The sequence below is a fragment of the Sturnira hondurensis genome, unplaced genomic scaffold (genome assembly GCF_014824575.4).
Source record: "Sturnira hondurensis isolate 20B ecotype Veracruz unplaced genomic scaffold, ASM1482457v3 Scaffold0009935, whole genome shotgun sequence".
NCBI classification, from domain to species: domain Eukaryota; kingdom Metazoa; phylum Chordata; class Mammalia; order Chiroptera; family Phyllostomidae; genus Sturnira; species Sturnira hondurensis.
The window spans coordinates 1,316,510-1,335,211 of record NW_028082566.1 but is presented as its reverse complement, the minus strand read 5'-3'; the positions used below and the strand labels follow the sequence as shown (position 1 = coordinate 1,335,211).

General features: G+C 40.4%; 1 pseudogene; it reads left to right on the top strand.

Annotated features, from left to right (window-relative positions):
* The first annotated feature begins 16,867 nt into the window (after nucleotides 1-16,867).
* LOC118995217 (40S ribosomal protein S8-like) lies at nucleotides 16,868-18,391 on the top strand (annotated as a pseudogene).
* Nucleotides 18,392-18,702: the final 311 nt, after the last annotated feature.

Sequence of the window (18,702 nt, the reverse complement as noted above, 5' to 3'; positions counted from 1 at the left end):
ATGAAGTCATAAACCTGCTGGCACCCATTGCTGTTAAGAAGAGCTATGGGTAGCAGAATTCTGTCCCAATCATAGACCAAGCACGCGGATTGGTTTTCTTTTTTCTGATCCTGAAAAGCAGCAGCTTGCTTAAAAATCCTTTGTTGCTAAGCAATTACTTGTTGACCACTCACTGCCTTTTCTTTGTGGAGAAATAAGAAAAATTACAGATGGTTAGCACCACCCAGCAATGCTTACACACACATTTTGAAACCGAAGCTAGATATTTGTGAGTCAAACAATGAAATAAGTGAGCATACACACATAACTCTGCACTGGTGGGGATCACAGAATACTGTGATAGCCATATATAAGGCAATCCGTTAATTTTGATGCCATTAAAACAAAAATTTCAATCCACGTAGTTTGTCTTTAAAACCCATACCCAAACTTGGCACTCTCAATTTTTAAAAGATCATTTTTTTCCCAAAGTGGATGGCTTCAATAAAGACTTTGAACCCTGAGGAATTTAAGGGTTTAAATAAAGCTTTGTGGCTGTCAATCTGATTGACCAAACAAAAATGACAAAGCTTTGTAAAATGAAAGCAGTGACATGTGGGCCCCTTTTCCCTGTCATCAAAGCTGCCTCGAGTTTGGTAAACAGGGAAGAACAATTCCCCCTAATTGGGCAGGAGTGGCCAAAAGTGGCCACTGAACGACCCTTCGAACTATGCACAGATTTAAGGGAAAAATGCAAGGAAATAATGTTACAGTTCCTCCCATTCCAAATCACCGAAGAAACCTACTGTAGCTTCCTAGAACAAGCACACCACAACTGAGGATGCGCTTTAGAATATTTATGTCCTTTCTCCTGACATACTTCACACTAGTGTCTCTTCTTCAAAGGGGTGATTTTATTGAAAATGTTTAACCTAGCCCTGGCTGGGTATCTCAGTTGGTTGGGGCATCCTCCAGTACATCAAAAGGTTGTAGATTCAATCCTCTGGTCAGGGTATGTACAGGAGGCAACCAATCGATGTTTCTCTCTTACATCTCTCCTCTCTCTCTCTCTCTCTCTCTCTCTCTCTCTCTCTCTTTCTCCCTCTCTCTCATTAATAAATATATACCCTCAGTTGAGCAGTAAAAGTGAAAAAATAAAAATAAAAAAATAAACTGCTAAACCTAAACAATTTTAACAGTACCCTCTTCTATGGATTTATGGGCCAGAAATGGTAATTGCCTAACCAACTTTCCCTCCAGTTAGAGTTGGGTTTTAGTTTAAACTGATGAAAATCAAGTCACATGATCATACAACAAAAAAAGTGGGATTTGAGAGAAAGGATATAAAACTAATTTTACTTTAAAATTAAGCTGGAGCCAGGCACTTTACAGTGATAACCTGATGTCATCCTCACAAGTCTTCAAGAGAGGAACTGTTGCCTGCATTTGAAAAAATTATAATTCTGTAATAACTATGTATGATGTTATGTAGATACTAGATTTATTGGGGTGATTTCCTTGTAAGTTATATTAATGCTTAATTACTATGCTATACCCCTGAAAAAATCTTTTTTTAATTTTAGAAAAACTAAGTTCATAGATACAGAGAACAGATTGGTGTTTGCCAGATGCAGGGTAGGGGGATGGGCAAAATGGGTGGAGGGGGTCAAAGGGCAAAAACTTCCAGTTATACAATAAATAAGTCTTGGGGATGTAATATTCAACAGTGACTGTAGTTAATAATATTGCTTTGCATATTTGAAAGTTGCTAAAAGAGTAGATTTTAAAAGTTCTTATCATAAAGAACAAACTGACAGTAACCAGAGGGGAGGGGGAGGAGGATAACGGGAGAAAGAAGGGGAAGGGTCACCAAGAAACATGTATAAAGGATCCATGGACAAAGCCAGAGAGGGGAAGGATTGAGGGTGGGAGGTGAGGGTGGGTGTAGTGGGGGAGAGTGGGGGGGCAGAAATGGAGGCAACTGCACTTGAACAACAATAAAAAATAAACATAAATAAAAGTTCTTATCATAAGAAAAAATTGTAACTACGTCAGGTAATGGGTGTTAACTAGACTCATTGGGATGATCCTTTTACAATATATACAAATATAAAAGTCATTATATGGTACACCTGAAACTAATATAGTGTTATTCGTCAATTGTTCCTCAATAAATAAAAGACTACCATCTGGAATAAGTAAAGAAAATAAAATAAGAAAATAAAAAGTGAGATATCTGCAGTTCCCAGATTAAGAATTTTGCCTGGGAAAGCACAGAGGTAGTTTTGTCAGTTGGATTTAGGACTGTGAGACTCCAGTGTGCGTGCACTCCCACTATGAAATGTAGTCTCCCTCCTGCTACAGACCAAACAACTTTTAAGTTAATTGCCCACAGAAATAGCTGCAAAATAAGAGACATCATGCATTGTTGTGGTTAAGGGACAATGTCCTCTGTCATGATTTCCTGCCTAAAGAAAGCATATTGAACTTATTTTTAACTAACAAAGAAACAGCCAGTAGCTTGGCGGCATCACCCAGGGGTCTGACTAATCACCTGACACATTTTCCCAAAAAGCACCAAGTGAATTTGACCTCAGAAACAGTCTTCATCCATTCCTGGATGAGCACACCTTGCAAGACTTAGCACATTTGTTCTGCACTAATAATAAAACTGGATTATACCTATTTGATTTAAGCAATAAAAAGCTAATCCTTCATAGAGCACAGTCTAATAAGTTCCTTTTTTTAACCATGAATCAGTTAATCTGCTGACTGAGGACTCACAAATGCCTACTGAAGACCACTTCTTACCTCATAATTTACTCCCGCCTCTGTCCATTGCCCACAAATGAACTCGAATCACACACGAAGCACGGTGAGCCCGTGCTCATAAATTTCGGTTGACCTATAATTGGTGATGCCAAAAGTCAATACAACAGAACTAGATTCTTCTTTCATAAGCTCCAACATTTTCCAGGCTCACTAAAAACAAATAAACAAACAACTGTTCTAGAAACATGCACTGCGTCCAGACTTAGGTCTTGTATGCATTACCGCATCTACCGTGAAAGGCATGGGGAAAATTTAGACAGCGCTATCTGTGGCCTCAAAATCTCTATAAAACAGAGCTAACTTTGAAAAAAGATTAAATAATCCTGTTAAATCATCATGAAATTGTGAAGGGTTTAATTTTGAATTGCTACTCTCAGCCCAGAATCTCTTTCCCACACACATACCAATGACTCTCTTCAACGCTCTCCCACTGTCAGGCAATGTTATGTTTTTAATACGGGGCTGCTTGACCCTGATAGGGCTGCTCTCATGGATAGATGAAGAGTTTTCCACTCAAACTTTATCTGAGTGCCACTGTTATAAACTGACTTGTGCCCCCCCCCAAATTTGCATACTTAAGTCTTAACCCCTTGTAGCTCAGAACTTGATCTTATTTGGAAATAGAGTCTTTACAGAGATGATGAAGTTAAAATTAGTTCATTACAGGAACCTGCAATACAACTGGTATTCTTCTAAAAGGAGAACATGTGGACTTGGATACGGGCACTCGCATAGAGAGGGCAATGTGAGGAAACACAGGGAGAGAAGATGGCCAGGTGACCAGCGTGGTGTATCTACAAGTCGAGAAACGCCATGGATTACCAGCAAACACCAGAAGCTAGAGGAGGCAAGGAAGACCTTTCCTAGAACTGTTGGGGAGGGCATGGTTGTTCTGAGCCATGAAGTCCCAAGGGCTTTGTGGCAGCGGCCCCAGGAAGCTAACACAGCCACTGCGTGGCTCCGTTGCATCAATGCCTGTTTCTCCTGGGAAAAGAAAACATTGTTCCCGAGATTAAACACTAATTCCAAGTCACGTACCAATGCAGATAAATGGTTGGGAACTCCTGGAGTGCTGTGTTAAGAAAGGTTCAAACCCAAGATTTAAAAAGAGGTCCATCAGGACTGCTTACTTGAGGTGCGGGAGGGTGCGCATTGATATTAAGCCACGCACTGGCCATGGCTGCATTAAACCATTATCAGTTCAGTCATCAATACTAAGGTACAAATTATTTTCTCAGAGTCTTTCCAATATGGGCTGCATGAGAAGGGAATTCGGAGGAGATGGTTTAAAAGTAGGGTTAGAGAAGTAGACATTGCCCCCAAGCAAGCAGGCCCCAGGAAGAGCCCTGTGTGGCCTGGGAGTGCATGAGGACTCTGAAAGTCCAGAGATCGGGAAAGCCTGTCCGGGAGAAAGGACCACCTCTGTTACTGACATCACAGTTTTGTCCAGAGAGCACTGCTGCTTCTCTCTCTCGGGCTGTTTCTCATGAACAGAGCCAGAAGGATTAGATTTCTGTCCAATGGCAGTGGTCTATTATAGGACACAAGGCAATATCTTTGTCACATTGTAATTTCCCATTAATTACTAGAGTAATTAATATAATTGTGGCATGGCTGTGAGAAAATAGAAGATCTATGTTTATAAGGGAACAATTACATAAAACATTGTATTTCAAATCAGAGGATGAGATAGATATTCAATAAATAGTGGCAAGTCAATTTGCTAACCACCTAGAAAAAGGTAAGTCAGATCCTTACCTCAATTCACTATAGGATAGCAAATATGGATCTATTAAAAGTCCAAATATTAAAAAGTCAAATTCATAAAAATACAGGTAAAACTACCCAATATTTTTATAATCTTGGTTTGGGAAGACCTTCCTAAGAAAGACTCAGAAGCCAAAAGTAAATAGACTGATAGATTTAGCCAACAGCAAAATTAAATACTTCTAAGATTAAAACAATTCTATTAAAAATGTGAAAAGATAGCCCTGGCTGGCGTAGCTCAGTGGATTGAGCACGGGCCTGCGAACCAGACGATCGCGGTTCAATTCCCAGTCAGGGCACATGCCTGGGTTGCAGGCCTGTTCCTTGCAGGCTAACTACCAGCAGGGACGCACAAAAGGCAACCATACATTGATGTTTCTCTCCCTCTTTCCTTCCCCTCTAAAGATAAATAAATAAATAAAATCTTAAAAAATGTGAAAAGATAAATAGCACACTGGAAAAAAAGAGTAAATATGTAAATCTAAATGAACACTGACTCTTAAAACAATTATAGTAAAAGAAGAATAATATCATCTACAGTTCAAAATATTCCTGGCTTGTGTGACTCAGTTGGTTGGATCATCATCCCATACACCAAAAGGCTGAAGGTTCAATTCCAAGTTAGAGCTCATGCCTAGGCTATGGGTTCAATGCCCAGTCAGGGCACATATGGCAGGCAACCAATCGATGACCCCCACCCCTCTCCCTCTCTTTATCTCTCCCCCAACCTTTCTAAAAACAATGAAAAAATGTCTTTGGGTGGCATTACTATGTGACAATAATAGCAAATAAGAAAATGAAAAATTCTTATAACTGCTTCTTATGTTCAAAAAATTAAGTACAGACATGGAACATATTTAAGACCAACTGAATTTTAGAGATGAGCACTACAATGTCTTTGAAGAACACACATTTGGTCAATAGCCAATCAGATAAGGTAGGATAAAAGATTAATTTGAATACATTCTAATACTAACCATTCCAAAATAAAATATGCAGAGAAAAAAATTCCAAAAACAAAGAAAAAAACATCCATGTGTTGTGGGACAACTTCAAGCAGACTAACAAATATGTGACTGGGGTCCCACATGGAAAAACAAAGGGAGAAAAGAGAAAGAAAAAATAATGATCAAATATTTTCTAAATGTAATGAAAATTATAAACCCATAGCTCAAAGAAACTCAAAGAAACACAAGCAGAAGAAATAGGAGGAGAACTATGGTAAAGCACATTATAATCAAATTGCTTAACACCAGTGATAAAGACAAAATTTCAGTCACCTCACATTTGTCAGAATGGCTATCATCAATAAATCAACAAACAACAAATGTTTGTGAAGATGTGGGTAAAGGTACCTCTCATGCACTGTGGTAGGAATGCAGCCACTATGGAAAAGGTTCCTCAAAAAATTAAAAATGGAACTGCATCATGACCCAGTGAATCTATTCCTAGGTATACATGTGAAGAAACTCAAAACAATAATTCAGAAGGATATGTGCACCCCACGTTCATTGCAATATTTACAATAGCCAAAGTATGGAAGTACCCTGAGTATCCATAGATAGAAGTTTGAATAAAGAAGATGTGGTACAATTTACACAATGGAATTCTATGCAGCAGAAAGAAAGAAGGAGCTCCTACCTTTTGCAACAGCATGGATGGAACTGGAAAGCATTATGCTGAGTGAAATAAGCCAAGCCTTGAAAGACAAATACCATATGATCTCACCTTTAACAGGAACCTAAACAACAAAACAAACAAGCAAGCAAAATATAACCAAAGACACTAAAATAGAGAACAGGCTGACAGGGACCAGAAGGGAGAAGGGAGGGAATTTTAGGGGAAAAGGGGAAGGATTCACAGGAACAAGTATAAAGGACACTTGTACAAAAAGTACCAGGGGTGGAAATAGGAGGGAGGTGGGGAGCACTGGAGGGGTGGGCTGGGATGGGAGTAAAAGACAGAAAACTGTGCTTGAACAGTAATTAAATTTAAAAACTATGAAAGTAAAAAAAAGTTGTGGTACATGTATAGAATGGACTATTACTGGGCCATAAAAAAGAATAAAATCTGCCCTGGCTGATGTAGCTCAGTGGATTGAGCGCGGGCCTGCAAACCAAAGGATCACAGTTCAATTCCCAGTTAGGGCACATGCCTTGGCTGCAGGCTAGTTCCCAGCAGGGAATGCATGAGAGGCAACCATACATTGATATGTCTCTTCCTCTCTTCTTTCCTTCTCCCTCTAAAGATAAATAAATAAAATCTATTTAAAAAAGAATGAAATCCTACCATTTGCAACAACATGGATAAACCTAAAGGCTATTTTCCCTGGCTGGTGTGGCTCAGTGGATTGAGCCCCAGCCTGTGAACCAAAGGGTCACCTGTTTGGTTTCCAGTCTAGGGCACATGCCTAGGTTGTGGACCAGGTCCCCAGTAAGGGGCATGCAATAGGCAATCACACATTGATGTTTCTCTTCCTCTCTCTCTCCCTCCCTTCCCCCTCTCTAAAAAAATAATTAATACACTTTTAAAATTAAAAATAAAATAAATTAAAAATTAATAAATATTTTTAAAAATCTAGATGGTATTTTACCAAGTAAAATAAGTCAGACAGAGAATGACAAATACCACATGACCTCATTTACATGTGGGGTGTAAACTACAGCATAGGGAATATAGTCAATAATGCTGTAGCAACTCTATGGTGCCAGGTGGCTTCTAGACCCATCAGCAGAGATCATTTCGTAAGTTATACAAATGTCCAACCAGTATTCAGTACACTTGAAACTAATATTATATTGAATGTCAACTGTAATTGAAAATGTTTATGAAGAAAAAATACCAAAATAAAAAGTAACTAAAAGCAGCCAGATTTTAAAAGACATGTTACATACAGAAAAGAACAGTGAAAAGGATGACAGCATATTTCTCATATTCAAACAATGCAAGCAAGAAACAATGGAACAACATGCTTACTAAAAGAAAAAATATTATTAACCTAGAATTCTATACCAAGGAAAATAGCTTTCAAAAAATAAGGTGAAGTAAGCTTCTGTGAGTATAAAATCACTGAATAAATTAATCATGGGCAGACCCACATTACAAGGAATGCTAAAGGATATGCTTTAGGCAGAAGGCAAATAATGTCAGATGGAAATATGGATCTACACAAATGAAAACACTGAACGTGATGCCTACATTAGGAAACGTATAACATTATTTATTATTGATATCTCTTTAAAAGATAATTTGCGGCTCCAAACAGATAAAGCATTCCTTTTTAGGGTGATGCAAATGGTCTGAAATAGATAGTGATGAGGATTCTACAACCCATGAATGTACTAAAAACTACTGACTTGTACACTTTAAAATGGTGAGTTTTGTGGTATGTGATCGTATCTCAATACAAACAATAAATATTTTCCATAATTGACTAAACAAAATAACACTGTATACAGAATTTATAACATATGTAAAAGAAAAATATCTGATAGTAATAGATGTTAATTCTCCCTCAAATTGATCCACAAACTAAAAGCATTCCCATTCAAAATTCCAGCAGGGTACTTTTGTAGAACTTGACAAGCAGACTTAAAATTCATATGAAATGCAAAGGACCTAGAAAAGCCAAACACAACTTTGAAAAGGAAGGGCAAAGTTGGAGAAGTGTACATCCACCAGAATACAAAAATTTTTAAGATTAAAAGTACCCATTATTGACAAAAATATAGAGTAATCAAAACTCTCAAGGTACTTTTGGAAGTGTTCACTCCATACTCTCCGATTCAATGCGCCCATTCCTAGCCACATACAAACAGGCATGTGTGCATGTGTGCACTAAAAGGCGTGTACAGGCATGTTCAAAGGAGCACTAATCATAATAACTAAAAACTGGAAATAACCCAATTATTCATCAGCAGCAGAATAGATAAATGGTAATAGATTCATACAACAGATTTCTAATCAACTAAAATGAATGACATGGGTAAACCTCAAATATAACTGACTGAAAGGGATCAGACATGCCTTATAAATAATTCTATAAAATCAAAATGAGGCAAAACTAATCCATGGTGCTAACAGATGCTTGCTAAGATGGAAAAGTGCAGGGAGAAGCAAGGAAGCTATACCACAAAAACNGTGCATGTGTGCACTAAAAGGCGTGTGCAGGCATGTTCAAAGGAGCACTAATCATAATAACTAAAAACTGGAAATAACCCAATGATTCATCAGCAGCAGAATAGATAAATGGTAATAGATTCATACAACAGATTTCTAATCAACTAAAATGAATGACATGGATAAACCTCAAATATAACTGACTGAAAGGGATCAGACATGCCTTATAAATAATTCTATAAAATCAAAATGAGGCAAAACTAATCCATGGTGCTAACAGATGCTTGCTAAGATGGAAAAGTGCAGGGAGAAGCAAGGAAGCTATACCACAAAAACCAGCAGGATTTTGGTCACTTTTAGTGGGGAAGGAAAGGAAAGAAAAAGAATGGGCTACCGAGGAGACTTGCAAGGTACGGGCAGTGCTCACTTTCTTGACTTAGGTAATGGTGACGTGGCATTCACTTTGTAACAATTCATTAAATTTTAACATTTTGTTTCAAGCACATTTTCACAAGTGAGGTGATTGAGATCTATCTGGTAAACATCTAACTATTGTTCATAGAACAGGAATGGTTTGTGCAACATCGATGTAACCTGGCAGCCAAGGAGAGTGGACTGGAATGCACAGGCATAAACAGCGACAACTTCACTATACCAGTCAGTGGGGGTGGTAGGTGCCACTGAGTAAGCATGTGTACTACGTGGCCATCACATTCACAATGACTGACTAGAGAAACAAATCTGCATCAGATTTTGCGTTAAGTTTGAAATTTCTCTGCGGAAACTATTCAGATGATTCAGAAGTTTGCAGCTCTGGGCAACTGGTGATTGGCAGCTTCATCATGACAATATGCCCACTCACGTATCATGTCTTATGCAGAGTTTTTTGGTGAAACATCAAGTCACCTGGGTGACACAGACCCCCTCCAGCCCAGATTTAGGACCCTGTGACTTCTGGCTTTTTCCAAAATGAAAATCACCTGTGAAAGGGAAGAGATTTCAGACCCTCGATGAAATTCAGGAAAATATGACAGGGCAGCTGATGGTGATTGGGAGAACTGTGTGAGGTCCCAAGGTGCCTACTTTAAAGGGGACTGAGGTATCATTATCCTACATATAATTTTTCTTCTACATTCTTCAAGAAATGTCTCTATTTTTCATATTACATGGCTGGATACTTGGGGGCGGGGAGATCTCTTTGTTTTCATTGTAGTGGAATTTGAGTTGTGGCTATCTGCTCTCTTTGCTCCAAATAGCCTGCAACATCCTATTCTATATAAATCTATACTATGTGAATTATTTTAAAATAGCTGTGTATTATTTTGGATTAAAAGCAATTAACTTATGAAACAGGGAAATGAAAGATTCTGGGATTTGGGGAAGTGAATAAAAGTGAATTAAATCAATGAAAATTTAATCAAAAAGGAAGAAATTGCTCCTATTCTCAACCAGCTTAAAACCTTTGGAAGAGTGGTAGTAAAGAATAAATTCTCATGCCTCTTTCTTTATTCACTCAAAAGCTCTTAGGCTCTTTCCAGGAGTATAATGTAAATATGAGTAAGAGAATTGATTTTTTATCAAACATACAAGAATAAATCAGATGAGTTCTATTCCCTTAGAGGTATTCATCTCAGGAAGTTAGACACTTTTTCCAATGAAGTTTTATTAACGCAAACATTTTGGCATGCCTCTTGGAGATTTGCTTTCAGCTGTGGCATTCTTTTAATAACCTGAAAGATGGTAAATTCACCCTATGAAAATAAGCTGAGAAAGTTATTTGAATCCATGTCTGATAAATAGCATTAAGTGAACTTGTTCAGAGTATATTGATTTAATCCAAAAAATGAAGTATGGCTGTAAAAACAATGGAAGTAGTCTTAAAACAAATTCCCAAAGAAAAGTTTCTTCTAAAAATTAGTTTGAGCAAGGACAGCACTATTGAAATAAGTGTTTTGATCCCTAGTAGCCATTTTGGAGACAAGTATGTGTTCCACCCACTCACTGAACAAGTGCTCACGGAGTCCGTCTGTGTGGCAGCGCCGTTCCAGACCCTCCGGGATGCAGCAGGGAACAAGGATGGGGGCAGAACACCCTGTCATCCTGTAGCTAATTTGAATATGTGCTTATTAAGAATTCACCACAAAATTGACGGTTACACTTCTACTTTCTGAATCTCTGTGTTTAATGATTGTAATGAACATCTCTGCATCACCTTTACCGTATTGTTGGTGTTATGGGTCACCAGGACTTAGTATATAAGTCCTCAGGTGGCAGAACAGGATTTAAATCTTGGGTAACACGTGATATATATATATGCAGATGATAAACATCCAAACTACTTTTCCAGCAGAAAATCCAGTCATGTATATTTCACCGCAGAGCTTTTAGTAAAGAAATAGAGTTGATACTAAAACAATGTATGTTGATTTGTTTTGGTTTGACAAGAATAACTTTAAAAATTTACTAATGCATTCATAAAAATAAGGATATGGTCAGTTCCACTGAGCCTGGCAGGAAAGATTTGGTCAAGCAGGCCCCCCCATCCTGCTGCCATCGTATGGAGAGGATTTTCCAAGGTGCCCGAGGAAGACAGAACTGCACTCATCTAGCAGCTCCCAGCTCAGCACCTGAAACCCCTCAGGACAGCTGGAAACAGGGTGTCAGCATCTGGAAATAAGTGGCCACACACACGCCTCCGGTTCTGAAAAGGACGTTGGTATACTAACTGAAATCTCAGAATTGAGGAGTCAGAATTTGGGGAGCCCCCCGACCCTTTGCCCCACAGTGGCCACCACCAGCCCTCATCATGCCTCATCCTACTTCATCAAAAACCTTCCGTTCCATTTTTTAAATGGATGGAAGAATCTCTGCTAAACATTCAAACACCCAACCTCTGCGTAGAGGCCCAGAGTTTTACCAGCGTTATTAGCGGTGCATTTCAATGACATCTGCCATGAGGAGGAAATCAGTAAGAACAGAGTGCTCCGCTGCCACCGGAGGGTGAGTGCTTATCAGGTCCCCGGGCCTCCAGGACCTCGGAAGCCAACATGGGGAGGAGGGGCAGGGGTGCAAGGTGGCTGAGGCTCCCAGTCCCTGCACTGGCTAGGTCCTGGGCCTGGCTCGCTTCCCTGCCTGTCCTGCTTCCTGTCCCTCTCGTCTAAGTGCTTTTGTTTTCTTATTCTGTTACAGTTGTCCTATTTTTTCCCCTTTGCCCTCCTCCACCTAGCTCCCCCATCACAGTCAATCCCCACACCCATGTCCATGTCCATGGGTGATTCATACATTTCTTCCACCAGTCTAAGTGCATTTTAATTAGTCTTCTTCACTTCCCCAATTTGACTGGAACCATCCCTACTCCTCGCAGTCAGTATGTCACCTGGCAAACCCCGTGCCATGCCTTTGCCCAGACCAGGCCCACCCGCATCCACAGAATATGCTAAATGCTCCTAAATATCCAGCAGCTCCGTAGGTTCTGTTCACATTTGTCCCTGTCCTCCTGGCTCAGTTCATTTGTGCTTTTGAGAGGCGAGTTCCTGCAGAACCTTACGGTTACTTGTCTGGCATGACTACTCCTTGCCTTGTCTCCAGGATATTTCAACAGCGTGGATGCTTAGAAATATAGACATATGTATGTAAAATACATACAGAAGGAATTTGGAATTAATTTTTAAATTCACATGCAGTGGTTTTGTAAGGAAATACTTTCTTTTCACATCTTTAATTTATTATTTATTATTTAATGTATTTAATTGTTTTGTGATTACAAATGTTATTTTTAATTTATTTGTTAAAAACTAAAAATGCTTTGTTTTCTGGAGGAAGAAAATCAAGGGCAGACGCCTGAGATGGAGACCTAGCATGAACCCAGGGGCTTCCCGCCTCAGAAGCCCTTCCCTGGCCTCCCGGGAGTCCCTGACCCCTTCACCACCTTGCCACCTCCCACCTGCCCCATGGGGCCATGCACCCCCACTCTAACAACCAACAGAGCCCCAGAATTGCAGCAGGGAAAGCCTGGAGTAGGGAGGCCTCTGTTGTAAGAGTTTAGCTAAGTCTTCTCAATAGGTAAGAAACACACACACACACAGACTGCTAGTCCATTAAAAGCAGACAACCTGTCTGTCAGTTAGGAATCATTTTTCTTGGTATTCTCCCCAATTCATGGGACAGTAGATACTCTCTAATGCTGAGCAATGAAAGAACTGATTAATGAATGCTAACAGAATGAGTGACTGATGAAAATTAAAGAATACGCAGATTATTCCATTTAACAAATATTTATTAAGCACCCAGCACTATGCATATAGCAGGCACTGTACTGGGAGCAGTCCTTACCCTTGAGGAGCTTCCACTTCACTGGGGAGCCAGCCGAGGAATAACGCCAGTGTGCTGGGGTAAGTGCCCTGGGTGCTATCAGAACACAGAAGGAAGGGTCTAGATAGAGTACGGCAGAGAGGGGAAAGGAGAGGAGAGGAAGACTGTAAACTAAGGTTCCTTTCTACTGCATAAAAAGTAATATCAGAGTGGTGAAAAAATAAGGATCAAGAAGTAAGGAAAAAGTCCTGGCTGGTGTGGCTCAGCAGTTGAGTGCCGGCCTGAGAGCCAAACGCTGCTGGTTCAATTCCCAGTCTAGGGCACATGTCTGGGTCTCCAGTGGGGGGCACGTGAGATACAACCACACATTGATATTTCTCTTCCTCTCCTTCTCCTTTCTTGCCCCTCTCTAAAAATCTGCTTCCAATTAGGCTGCTGAATTAGGCTGCCAAAGGCCACAAGACAGAGAGGGGTGAGCCCTTCTGGGTGGGAGCAGGACAGGCAGCAAATGTACTACCTGCTGTAGGTGGAAAACCTGGTGAAGTTTATGAGGGAAAACTGAACTGTTAATACCTGTGCTTAAGCCAGTGTGTTCATTGGAACCAGGAGGAGCCCAAAAGACATATGGCCCATCCATTCTTCTGCACAGGGCTCTCAGACGATCCAAGGCTAGAGAACACTGAGGACCTGCAGCCAGACACACAGAGATCTCCATCCAGAGGTGCAGAAAGCTAGAGCAGAGCTGGCTGGAGAAGGAAAGGGCCACAAAATCCTCGGTGCTTAGATTTCAAGCCTATAGGAAGTAGGAGCCAGACCCCAGTGGCAAAACTTTGGGAACTGCTAGTAAACTGCAGCTGATGGGAGTGTGCAGCCCAGCCTTAGCCATCTCAGCCCTGGAGCTCACCTAAGACATCACCCTCATCCTAGCAAACAGAAGAAAGAACCACTCTCTTCTGGGCAAATGTTACCTATTTCAGTCTCTCCCATTTATACCCAATGGCCATCATATGATTTTTTAAGATTTTTTTTATTTGTAGAGAGAGGAGAAGGGAGGGAGAAAGAGAGGAAGGGAAACTTCAATGTGCAAGAAAGACATTGATCAGTTGTTGCCTCTCATATGCTCCTAACCGGGACCTGGTCCACAACCCCAGCATGTTCCTTGACTGGGAATTGAACCAACAACCTTTCCATTTGCAGGATGGTGCCCAACCCACTGAGTTACACCAGTCAAGGCAGCAGCATATAATTTTTTAAAAATAGAAGACAGGCAAGGAAATAACCTACAATTTTTTTAAAGTGGGCATATTCATTCTCCTGTGTGACAAACTTTTTTTCCCTTGACCAAACTTGAATCAGTCTCCTCTGAGTCTTCTTTTGGACTAGACCTCACTCGGGCTCTGTCCTTGTCCAGCTGAGTCCAATATTCACAAGAATCCTCTGGGGCAGATCCCCATTCTCAATACCTTATCACCCTGGCCTACTGCAACAAGAATCTGGTCAAAGTGGTTGGGCCAGGATTCCCCCTTGCCCCTGATGTTTTCTCTTGGTGATTGCTACCCACTGACTCCCACCCTGATCCTTGTTCTGAATCTCCACTTGTCCTTGCTGAATTCGGAATGGAGCTCAATCCCTCTCCCCTACGGCAAAACACCAGAGTAGCCATCCCCCGAATGAAGTCTGCCTTACAAACTTTGGCAAGTATCAGAATGACTTTTGTAAACTTATCACAGGGTGAGTGTGATAATTACGTGAGCTGATCGAAGATAGTGCTTGGCACGAGGAAAATACCAGATAGGTCCAGCTTCATGGGACATAACCTAGGCTGATGGCCAGGGCCCCTCACTAAGAAGAGCCCTGAGCCCATTGGTTTAAGTCGCTGCTGTCACATGTTGAAACTCTTAATAGATTTTGAATAAGGGCTCTATAGTTTCATTTTGTGTTGGGCAGACAGGTCATGGTCCTGACACTATATGAGTGTTTGCTGCTCTCTCAGCTCACTCATCACCTGCTTGGGCAGATTCCTTCTGATGCTCCCATCCGACATCATCCTTGGGTTTCTGTCTCTCTGAGCACTCACTTTAGTTCGTAATTGTGCTTTCAGCAGTGTGATTATTTAAACTTTCATCCCCTTTCTAGTGAATGAGCTCCATGAAAGCAGGACAGTGTTCACCATTATATTCCATCCATAAGTGTCTGAAAGTAAAGGTGAGAAAATTTTTTACATTTTTTAAAATATTTTTTAAACAAAAACCTTCCTTTTCTCTCCTTTCTCTATTCTAAAGAAAAAATAAAACCTAGTTATTGTTCACATTTTTCCTTATGTTGAATTATATCGCACATTGGAAAATATCCCTTTTCTATGGAAGATAGAAATTAAACCAAATGAGTCTTGTGTTAGTGCTTTTTTGTGAGCATTATTGGTCTTTATGAGTATTTCCCAAACATGTTTAACATTTGAAAAGAGTTATCCTAACTGAATTCAAACAAGACGCTTAAATTCTTTGAGTTTTAGCTTCTGCATGGCTTAAGAAAACATGAGCAAAATGAAAAGGAAACCAACTATATGGGATTTGCCAATGATACCTCAGACAAGAGTTTGATCTCCAAAACTGTATAAAGAATTCACATGACTCCACTCCAGGAAGACAAACAACCCAATTAAAAAATTGGCAAAGGACCTGAACAGACACTTCTCTAAGCAGGACATACACAGGGTCCAGAGACATATGAAAGGATGTTCAGCATCAGTAGCCATCAGAGACATGCAAATCAAAACTACAATGTCAGCCCTGGCTGGTGTAGCTCAGTGGACTGAGCGCAGGCCTGCAAACCAAAGGATCTCAGTTTCATTCCCAATCAAGGCACATGCCTGGGTTGCAGGCTAGTTCCCAGCAGGAAATGCATGAGAGGCAACCATACATTGATATTTCTCTCTCTCTCTCCTTCCCGTCCCCCTCTAAAGATAAATAAATAAAATCTTAAAAAAAAAAAAAACCACTACAGCCCTGGCTGGTGTAGCTCAGTAGATTGAGCGTGGGCCTTCAAACCACATGATTGCAGTTCAATTCCCAGTCAGGGCACATGCCTGGGTTGCAGGCCAGTTCCCAGCTGGGGACTCAAGAGAGGCAACCATACATTGATATTTCTCTCCTTCTCTCCTTCCCTTCTCCTCTAAAGATAAATTAATAATTTTTTTTAAAAAGATACCAAGATAATTCAATGGGAAAATAATTTTTAAAAAAAACACCACAATGTCACACCACTTCCCACAGGTCAGAATGGCCATCACAAACAAATCTACAAAAAACAAGTTTTGGCGAGGATATAGAGAAAAGGAAACCCTAGTGCACTATTGGTGGAAGTACAGCTACTGTGGAAAACAGTATGGAATTTCGTCAAAAAACTAAAAACGGAACTGCCTTCTGACTCAGCAATTCCACTGCTGGCATTATACCCCCAAAATCCTGAAATACCAATTCAAAAAACCTATGTACCCCAATGTTCATAGCAGGACAATCTACAATAGCCAAGTGCTGGAAGCAACCTAAGTGTCCATCAATAAATAAGTGGATCAAGAAACTATGGTACACTTACACAATGGAATACTATGCAGCAGAGAGAAAGAAGGAGCTCCTACCTTTGCGACAGCATGGATGGAGCTGGAAAGTATTGTGCTAAGTGAAATAAGCCACACAGTGAAAGACAAATACCATCTGATCTCACCTATAAGTGGCACCTAACCAACAAAACAAACAAGTGAGCAAAATAGAACCAGAGACATTGAAATAAAGAACAAACTGACAGTAACCAGAGGGGAGGGGGATAGCAGGAGGAAGAAGGGGAAGGGTCATCAAGGAACATGTATAAACATGGACAAACCAAGGCAGAGAGGATTGAGGATGGGAATGGGGTTGGTGGGGCAGGGGAGAGTGGTGGTGGGGGGGGAGGGGAATGGAGACAACTCTACTTGAACAACAATAAAAAAGAATTAAAAAAAAATAAAATGAGCTGTTGGACCACAGTATCTTAGTCCTTACTGGTGTGTCAGTGCCCAGTAGTGAGCCTATAATAAAGAAAACATAGGTGAACTAGAAATGGGCCACTTTGAAAAAAAGGAAATATGTTTTTAAATGTGAAAACAGTTTAGAGTTTTAGATGCTACCAGAACAAATGCTTTAAGATTAAAGGAAAAGTCACAGTTTTATTACCAAATATAAAGCAACAACAAATCGACCAAAGTTGTTTTTATGTTTGGAAATAAAATTGATAGAAGGTTCTTAGAACATGTACCCTTGTAGTAACTGGTACCTAAAGACAAAGTTCCTTTTAGCAAACAGAAATGTTAATATGGGTACCTTTGAATGTTCTACTGACAATTTAATTTACAAAATAACTAAGTATACAGTCAAGCTTTCAATCTGCATAAGAGTAAGTGCCAGTGGCTTAAGTTTTTATGTATAAAACCATAGACAAGGAAGAAAGAATATAAATTGTTTAGCAAAGTAAATAAATAAGACGTGGCCATGAAAATGTAAAGGGAGACTTTTAGCAACCAGTAACAAGAAGGCTGGTAAAAGTAGTAAGATTGCCTCTTGTATGAAATTTTCTGTATAACTTTATGACTCTAAATAAAAAGATAAATAGAGAGATAAAGAGATAAAATAACACAAGGTTGTTTAAACAGTAAAAACTTAGAGATAAACAAAATATTTAACAATAAGGAATCGGATAAATGCATATACAAACCATTGAAATAAGTATTTTGATCTACATTATGAACAGATAGAGACCTCAGTACTAATCATATAAGAAGCGAAGCTAAGCGCTGGGGCGCCCTGCTGCCGGCCCTGAGACTGGGCCCCACCGCATACACACAGTCCTGAGCAGGGAGGCAACCAGAAGTACCTCGTCCTGAGGCTGGACGCGGGCAACTTCTCCCGGGGCTCAGAGTGCTGCACCCGCAATGGAAGGATTATCGATGGTGTCGACAAGGCGCCCGACAGCGAACTGATCTGCACCAAGACCCTAGTAAGGAACAGCGCGGTGCTCACTGACGACAGCACACGGTGGTGCGAGTCCCAGTGGGCACTGGCCCTGGGCAGCAAGAAAGGGGCCAAGCTGACTCCTGAGGAGGAAGAGACTTTAAATAAAAAAACAAGGAAAGGAAATCCAGAAGAAATATGATGAGAGAAAAAAGAAAGCCACAGTCAGCCATCTTCTCGAGGAGCAGTTCCAGTACCGCAACCTCCTTGCGTGCGTCCTTGAAGACCAGGCCGCTGCAGCGGAGCCAATGGCCACGGGCTGGAGAGCAGCGAGTGGGAGCTCTGTCTGCGGAAAACCGCGTCCCAGACGGGCAAAGAAATCTGCCCCCTTCCTTTCTTAAGTCGTGTAATAAAGGTGTCTATTGTGAAAAAAGAAAAATGATATACATTATATATAAGATCCAACTTTGCTCACAAGTCTATAAAAATTACTGTTGTGGGAATGGGTTGATGAGAGACTGACTGATTAGACCAAAATGTTTAGTGAGTGCATGTCTGAGAAGGAATGCTTCTCCACGTTTTCTGTATGTTTATACTGTGTGTGTATCTTGCTTTCATAATTAGGAAAATGAGATTGTGGCAGTCTACCAGCTGCTTCCACATCCAGTCACCCCTTCTTCCTTGATAAAATGTTCTAAGTGGGCTCGCCTCT